The sequence below is a fragment of the Mobula hypostoma genome, chromosome 8, assembly GCF_963921235.1.
Source record: "Mobula hypostoma chromosome 8, sMobHyp1.1, whole genome shotgun sequence".
Taxonomy (NCBI): domain Eukaryota; kingdom Metazoa; phylum Chordata; class Chondrichthyes; order Myliobatiformes; family Myliobatidae; genus Mobula; species Mobula hypostoma.
This window is the reverse complement of record NC_086104.1, coordinates 10,583,677-10,593,204: the sequence shown is the minus strand read 5'-3', so window position 1 is coordinate 10,593,204 and position 9,528 is coordinate 10,583,677.

Below are 9,528 nucleotides of genomic sequence, written 5' to 3'. Positions count from 1 at the left end.
GAAAGAAAGGTTATAAAGTAATAAACAAGCAATAAATATTGAGTCCATGAAACGAAGAGTCATTAGGTTGTTGGAACATTTCAGTGATGAGGCAAGTGAAGCTGAATGAAGTTATCCCCTTGGGTTCAAGAGCGTGATGGTTGAGGGGTAATAACTGTGAGTCCTAAGGCTCCTGTACTTTCTTCCTGATAGCAGCAGAGAGAAGAGAGCATGTCCTAGGTGGTGGGGGTCCCTGATAAGGATGCTGCTTTCCAGCAATATCATTCCATGTAGATGTGCTCAATGGTGGGGAGGGCTTTTCCCATGATGGACTGGGCCAGATCCATGACTTTTTGTCGGACTTTCCATTCAAGAGCATTGGTGCTTCCATACCAGGTGTGGTGCAACCTGTCATTATACTCTCTACCACACATCTGTAGAAGTTTGTCAAGCTTTTGATGTCATGGTAAGTCTTCACAAACTCCTAAAGAAGTAAAAGGGCTGCCGTGCTTTCTTTGTAATTACACCCACGTGTTGTGCTGATAGAGGGAGCAACAGAGAAATAGAGTAGTATATAGGGTGCTGATGAAGGTGCTTAGCATACTGTCCTTCATTGGTGGAGCATTGAGGGCTAGTAGGAAATTTAGAACAGAGCTGTGGAGGAATTTCTTTAGCCAGAGGGTGATAAATCTGTGGGATTCATTGCCGCAGGCGTCTGTGGAGACCAAGTCATTGGGTGTGTATATAGTCGAGGTTGATAGGTTCTTGATTAGTTAGGGCATCAAGGGTTACAGGGAGAAGGCAGGGGAATGGAGTTGAGAGGGATAATAAATCAGCCATGATGGAATGACAGAGCAGACATGATGGACTGAATGGCCTAATTCTGCTTTTATGTCTTATGATTCTTAAGACTTCTTGTCACTGCAGGAAAATGTGAGATGTCTGGAAAGATGTGGGGTGATTTATCTTGACATTGCCAGGGCTGCACAGCTGGTTTGGTTTGGTCTCTACAGAGGTGACTGCCAGGAGATGTAATTGAGGTGTATCTGTAAATATTTACAAGGATATTGCCAGGACAGGCGGGCCTGAACTACAGAGAAATGTCATCCAGTCTAGGTCTTTATTCCTTCAAATGTAGGAAAATAAGACCATAAGACCATAATTAGGTCATTGGATCGGTTCCATATTCCATCATGGCTGATTTATTATCCCTCTCAACCAAATTCTCAAGCTTATAGAAATGTTTAAAATTAAGGGAGACATAGAAAATGTAGATGGCAACAGTCCTTTTCCCAGAGTAGGGGGCAACGTCTTCACACAGAGGGTGGTGGGTATTTGGAACGAGCTGGTGGAAAAGTGTTTGGGATACATGGAGGGGTGGCTCTTGGAGGGATATAGGCCGAACGCAGGAAGTTGGGGCCAGGTCAGTGAGCACCATGGTCATCATGGACTGGATGGACCAAAGGGCCAGTCAGTATCCATGCTGTATTGCTCTGTGACTGAGGCTTGGAACAGATCAACCATGAAAATATTGAATGGTAGAGTAGGTTTAAAGGGCCGAGTGGTCTACTCCTGCTCCTATTTCCTTATTGTCTTATGTTTTCTGTTATTCTAGACTGAGAGCTAGCTTTGCTCAGATCATTGACTCCCACATCAAGTTTTTGTTGGGTAAGAAGGAACCATAAATGTAATTGGTTAAAGATGTCCATTGTAGTTTTAAACGTTTGATTCAATCTTGTATCACGAAGATAAATTTAGTGCGAGATTTTAAAAAGAGAAAGGTGTCTGAAGGAATTCATTTCCTGTAATATGCTTGAAATACTGCCATTGTGGATAACCACAGAAAAGTTAACCCTTTCCTCTCACATCGAAGAGTGGCGTTTTCATGGAAATATTGAACCATTAAGAAAAAATGGATGGAAATGTGTCCTTCGCCCATCAAGTCAATGCTACCCATCAGGCATCCACTTGCACTAATCCAACATTAACCCTGACATTCTCCTCACATTCCTATCGGTTTCACCCAGACATCACAAGTCACCGATTGTACGTACCAGGGACAATCTGCAGTGGCCAGTGAGCAAATTAACCTCAGAATCAGGTTTAATATCACTGGCATCGAGTACGTCATGAAATTTGCTGTTTTGTGGCAGCAGTACATTGCAATACTTAATAATAAAAAAATGTAAATTACAGTAAGAAGTAACAAAATGTCCTGGGAGCTGGGTAGGCTAGCGCCCATGAGGGAACAGACTGAGTTCACAACTTTCTGCAGCTTATTTCAATCCAGTGCTCATCTTCGGGATGTGGGAGAAAACTGGCGCATGCAGGAAAACCCAGTAATCACAGACAGCAGCCGAGGTCAGAGTTGAACCGGGGTCTCTTTGCTTTGCTAACAGTGCCAGTGTACCATCCCGAAAGTCCTGATGAATGGTCTTGGCTCACATCATTGGCTGTTTATTCCTATCCATAGATGCTGCCTGACCTGCTGAATTCTTCCAGCATTTTGTGTTTGTTGTTTCCGGAAGAATGCAGAGGCTTTGGAGAGTTTGAAGAAGAGTCTTACCAGAATGTGACGGTAGCCAGATTAGAGAGTATGAACTGTATGCAGGGTTTGGACAAATTGATTTCTCGAACTTTTGGTAATAACCACCCCCTCCCCTTCACCATTCCCCATTCCCATTTCCCTCTCTCACCTTCTCTTCTTACCTGCCCATCACCTCCCTCTGGTGCTCTTCCCCCTTCCCCTTCTTCCATGGTCTTCTGTCCTCTCCTATCAGATTCCCCCTTTTCCAGTTCTTCATCTCTTCCACCAATCGACTTCCCAGATCTTTGCTTCACCCCTTCCCTTCTCCCGGTTTCACCTATCACCTGCCACCTTGTACTTCTTTCTACCCTTCCCCATCTTCTTATTCTGACTTGTCCCCTTTCTTTACAGTCCTGATGATGGGTCTCAGCCCAAAATGTCAACTGTTTATTCCCAGTTATAGATGCTGTCAGACCTGCTGAGCTCATCCAGTACATGATGTGTATTTCTCTAGATTTCCAGTATCTGCAGCACCTCTTGTGTCTATATTCATAAAAATCCTATCAACCTCTGCTTTAATATACCCAATGACTCACCCGACTCTGGCTAAAAAAAAATGCCTTCTCATCTCTGTTCTAAAGGGGTTTCCTATTATTCTAAGTCTGTGCCCTTTGGTCTGAGACTCCCCCACTATAGGAAACATCCACTCCACATCCACTCTATCTAGGCATTTCAATATCTGATAGATTTCAATGAGATCCACCCTCATTCTTCAGGCACACTCCTCGTACATTAACCCTTTCATTCTCGGAATCATTCACATGGACCTCCTCTGGACCCTCTCTAATGCTAGCACACCCTTTGTTGGAAAAGGTGTCCCCAAAACTGCTCACAGTCCTCCAAGTGCGGTCAGACCAATGCCTTATAAAGCCTCAGAATTACATCCTTGCTCTTACACTCTAGTCTTCTCGAAATGAATGCTAACATTGCATTTGCCTTTTTTAACATCAATGCATCCAATTTCTTGATGCCCTAACCCGCTCCACCGGTCAGACTTTATATCCCTCCAATTGTTCCTATTTACCTGTATCTGAGTCCTATCTTCATCCTCCCTGATGGCATCATCCATATACCTGGTGAGATAGAGATAATTTAATTGTTGATATTGCTCTATCACTAGTTCAATATCCATTCCAGCAAGTTGTAAACTTCTTATATTTCACAAAATCCTTATATTTCTTAATAACAGCCATGAGGATCTGAACCCAGTTTTGGGATTGATAAACCCCTGTCCTTACAAGTTGGTAGGGTTGTTAAGAAGGCACATGGTGATTTTGCCTTCATTAGTTAGGGGACTGAGTTCAAAAACCATGGGGTACTGTTGCAGCTCTATAAAACCCTGGTAAGACCACACTTGGAGTGTTGTGTTCAGTTTTTGTCACCTCATTATACAAAGGGTATGGAAGCTTTAGAGAGGGTGCAGAGGAGAATCACCAGGATGCTGTCTGGTCTAGAGAGCATGTCTTATGAAGACAGGTTGAATGAACTAGGGTTTTTCTCTTGGGCGTGAGGGAAGATGAGAGGTGACTTGATAGAGGTATACAAGATAATAAGCGAGACAGATAGAGTGGATAGCCAGAGAATTTTTTCACCACATGGTGGGAGTGTCTAATACAAGGAGCATAATTTTAAGGTGATTGGAGGAAAGCATAGGGAGATGTCAATGGTAAGTTCTTTATACAGAGGGTGGTGAGTGCATGGAACACTGTGCCAGGGGTAATGGTAGAGACAGAAACATTAGGGGCATTTAAGAAACGCTTAGGCAGGAGATGAATGATAGGGAAATGGAAGATTATGTAGTAGGAAATGGTTAGATTGATTTTAGAATACATTAAAAGGTTGACACAAGATTGTGGACCTAAGGGCCTGTACAGTGTTGTAATGTTCTATGTTTTATGTTTTATCTCTATCATTTGTTCGTTATGTGCCATGCCGTAACGACATTGGCGACCATGATTGTTCTTGATAACTTTTTCTGCAGAGGTGGTTTACCATCATCTTTTTTCTGGGCAGTGTCTTTATAAGACTGGTGTGTGGCGTCCCCAGCCATTATCAATAATGGCCTGCCTGGTTTGCCTGCCTGGTGTCAGTGGTCGCACAACCAGGAACTATGATATGCACCAACTGCTCATACAACCATCCACCTCCTGCTCCAATGACTTCACGTCAGCCTTGATCACAGGGCTAAGCAGGTGCCCAAGGGTGTCCTGCAGGCTAGTGGAGGGAAGGAGCACCATACTCCTCCTTTGGTAAAGATGTATCTCTACCCCGCCACCCATCTGGAGGATAAAAATCCATCATTAAAAATCCTGGGGAGATGAAAAGGTTCTTTAATGAAGATGGGTGGCTGGAATGGGCTGTTGGTGGGGGAGGGGAGGTGGTGGTGGAAGCAGATACGATGATGGCATTTCAGAGACTGTTAGACAGATATGTGAATATGTAAGGAATGGAGGCAACATATATCTACTGTTGCAAGAAAAAGTTTGTGAACCCTGTGTAATTACCTGGTTTTCTGCATTAACTACTCATAAGATACTCCGCGATATCTCGGATCGAGTTCTCAGTATTCTCAAGAGGGAGGGTGAGCAGCCGGATGTTGTGGTCCATGTAGGGACCAATGACGTAGGTAGGAAGAATGAGGAGGTCCTGAAAGGTGAGTTCAGGGAGTTAGGCACCAAGTTAAAGGACAGGACCTCCAGGATAGCAATCTCAGGATTGCTACCAGTGCCACGTGCAGGTGGGTTTAGAAATAGTAAGATAGCACGGATCAACACGTGGCTGAAGACATGGTGCAGGAAGGAGGGCTTCATATTTATAAATAATTGGGCAGATTTCCAGGGAAGGTGGGACCTGTTCCGGCTGGACGGTCTACATCTGAACTGGAGGGGGACAAATATTCTTGTGGGTAGGTTTGCTAGAGAGGCTCCAGTTGATTTAAACTAAATACAAGGGGGGAGGGGAACCAGAGTGTAGGAACCAATGTAGGGGAGAAGGAAGAAAAAGAAAATTGTAAAGTTGTTTGCACCGTTAGTGATAAACAGAGAGTAAGAGGTGGAAAATTTCTTAAATGCATTTATTTTAATGCTAGGAGCATTATAAGAAAGGTGGATGAGCTTAAAGCATGGATTGATAACTGGAAGTATGTTATGGTAGCTATTAGTGAAACATAGTTACAGGAGGGGTGTGATTGGCAACTAAATATTCCTAGATTTCATTGCTTCAGGTGTAATAGAATCAGAGGGACAAGAGGGGGAGGTGTTGCATTGCTTGTCAGAGAAAATACAAACGTATTCGAGCGGGTCTCTGGCAGGATAGATTAGAAGACTTATCTAGGGAGGCTATTTGGGTGGAATTGAGGAATGGGAAAGGGGTAGTAACACTTCTAGGGGTGTATTATAGACCACCAAATGGGGAGTGAGAATTGGAGGAGCAAATTTGTAAGGAGATAGCAAATATTTGTAGTAAGCACAGGGTTGTGATTGTGGGAGATTTTAGTTTTCCACACAGACTGGGAAGCCCATTCTGTAAAAGGGCTGGATGGTTTGGAGTTTGTAAAATGTGTGCAGGATAGTTTTTTGCAGCAATACATGGAGGTACCAACTAGAGAAGGGGCAGTGTTGGATCTCCTGTTAGGGAAGGTGATAGGGCAGGTGACGGAGGCAAGAGTTGGGGAGCACTTCGGTCCAGTGATCACAATGCCATTAGTTTCAATATAATTATGGAGAAGGATAGGTCTGGACCCAAGGTTGAGATATTTGATTGGAGAAAGGTTAACTTTGAGGAGATGCGAAAGTATTTAGAAGGAGTGGATTGGGAAAATTTGTTTTATGGGAAGGATGTAATAGAGAAATGGAGGTCATTTAAAGGTGAAATTTTGAGGGTACAGAATCTTTATGTTCCTGTTAGGTTGAAAGAAAAGGTTAAAAGTTTGAGAGAGCCATAGTTTTCAAGGGATATTGGAAACTTGGTTCGGAAAAAGAGAGATATCTACAATAAGTATAGGCAGCATGGAGTAAATGAAGTGCTTGAGGAATATAAAGAATGTAAAAAGAATCTTAAAGAAATTAGAAAAGCTAAAAGATGATACGAGGTTGCTTTGGCAAGTAAGGTTGTCATAATGTGGGCGTGCTGAGAGCGGACCCAAATGCAAGACACAGACACTGAAGCACTAGGAACAGGACTAGGTGTGACAAGGAAGCAAGGGAAGAGGGGAAGAAATGACACTGGACATTGACACAAGCCCTGGACGAGACAAGGATTCAGGGCCTGGGCTAGGACTTGACTAGGATAGCGGAACCAGGACATGGAACTGGGAACTAGGAGCCTGGGTGCTTCGAGGCTCGGGTATGGATTCCGAGCCAAAGACTGGGCAAGGACCCAGAATCTGGGACTTGACTCGGGCTCGGACTCCAGAAAAAGGCGAGGGCAAGACATGGCTCCAGGATGAGGAGAGGCAACAGGACAGGATATGAGACTCCTGGACAGGACAAGGGAACTCCAGCACAGGATGAGGGAACCCCAACACTGTGCTGGGCAAAATACTCCTGGGCTGGGCAAGACACATGGACAAGATGAGAACACAAAACCGTGGCTAGGACAGGACAAGGTTATTGGACGTGGGTGGGTCTGGATGAGACCCCGAAGCCTAGACTTGGTCAAGGGAGAGACAGGAACGCAGAGCCTTGATCAAAGGAGAGACAGGAATATGCGGCACAGAGCCAGGACTCCTCCTTGGGTACAGGACGTAGGGCCAGGACTCATTACACAGAATGCAGAATACAACAAGACGGTTCCCAACACAAGGCAGCGGCAGACAGCCAGACCTACCTAGCAAAGGTGTGGACACAGACAGTTCAAAACATCAATAGACAGTTCCTTATCTTGCTCCAGTAATTGAACTAGATAGCAGTGCAGGCAAGGTAACAGAAGGAAGGGAAGGGATTCAGACAGGGGGATTTGGACAGGAACAATCCATCAGCTAGAGGCTGAATCCTGAAGCTATTTATGAGGCCAGCCAAATGAGAATCAGCTGCCTCAACAGAAACTGGGGAAAACCGGAAAACCTGGAATATGGAACCTGGACCGGACTGTGAACCGAAATGTGGATTTTATGGTCCAGACCATGACAAAGGTGAAAATAAATCCAAAGGGTTTATAAATTATATTAATTGCAAAAAGATAGTGAGGGACAAAATTGGTCCCTTAGAGAATCAGAGTGGACAGCTATGTGTGGAGCCAAAAGAGATGGGGGAAATTCTGAACAATTTTTCTTTGGTATTCACTAAGGAGAAGGATATTGAATTGTGTAAGGTAAGGCAAACAGGTAGGGAAGTTAATGAAACTATAATGATTAAAGAGGAGGAAGTACTGGTGCTTTTAAGGAATATAAAAGTGCATAAGTCTCCAGGTCCTGACAGGATATTCCCTAGGACCTTGAGCGAAGTTAGTGTGGAAATAGCAGGGGCTCTGACAGTAATATTTCAAATGTCATTAGAAATGGGGATGGTGCTGGAGGACTGGTGTATTGCTTATGTTGTTCCATTGTTTAAAAAAGGTTCTAAGAGTAAACCTAGCAATTATCGGCCTGTGAGTTTGACGTCAGTGGTGGGTAAATTGATGGAAAGTATTCTTAGAGATGGTATATATAATTATCTGAATAGACAGGGTCTGATTAGGAACAGTCAACATGGATTTGTGCGTGGAAGGTCATGTTTGACAAATCTTATTGAATTTTTGAAGAGGTTACTATGAAAGTTGATGAGGGTAAAGCAGTGGATGTTGTCTATATAGACTTCACTAAGGCCTTTGACAAGGATCCACATGGAAGGTTGGTTAGGAAGGTTCAATTGTTAGGTATTAATATTGAAGTAGTAAAATGGATTCAGCAGTGACTGGATGGGAGACACCAGAGAGTAGTGGTGGATAACTGTTTGTCAGGTTGGAGGCCGATGACTAGCGGTGTGCCTCAGGGACCTGTACTGGGTCCAATATTGTTTATCATATACGTTAATGATCTGGATGATGGGGTGGTAAATTGGATTAGTAGGTATGCAGATGATACTAAGATAGGTGGAGTTGTGGGTAATGAAGTAGGTTTTCAAAACTTGCAGAGAGATATAGGCCAGTTAGAAGAGTGGGCTGAAAGATGGCAGATGGAATTTAATGCTGATAAATGTGAGGTGCTACATTTTGGTAGGACTAATCAAAATAGGACATACATGGTAAATGGTAGGGCATTGAAGAATGCAGTAGAACAGAGGGATCTAGGAATAATGGTGCATAGTTCCCTGAAGGTGGAATCTCATGTGGATAGGGTGGTGAAGAAAGCTTTTGGTATGCTGGCCTTTATAAATCAGAGCATTGAGTATAGGAGTTGGGATATAATGTTGAAATTGTACAAGGCATTGGTAAGGCCAAATTTAGAGTATTGTGTACAGTTCTGGTCACTGAATTATAGGAAAGATGTCAACAAAATAGAGAGAGTACAGAGAAGATTTACTAGAATGTTACCTGGATTTCATCACCTAAGTTACAGAGAAAGGTTGAACAAGTTGGGTCTTTGTTCTTTGGAACGTAGAAGGCTGAGGGGGGACTTGATAGAGGTATTTAAGATTATGAGGGGATAGATACAGTTGACGTGGATAGGCTTTTTCCATTGAGAGTAGGGAGATTCAAACAAGAGGAGTTAAAGGGCAAAAGTTTAGGGGTAACATGAAAGGGAACTTCTTTACTTAGAGAGTGGTAGCTGTGTGGAACGAGCTTCCAGCAGAAGTGGTTGAGGCAGGTTCAATGTTGTCATTTAAAGTTAAATTGGACAGCTATATGGACAGGAAAGGAATGGAGGGTTATGGGCTGAGTGCAGGTCGGCGGGACTAGGTGAGAGTAAGCGTTCGACATGGACTAGAAGGGCTGAGATGGCCTGTTTCCGTGCTGTAATTGTTATATGGTTATATGGTTATAAA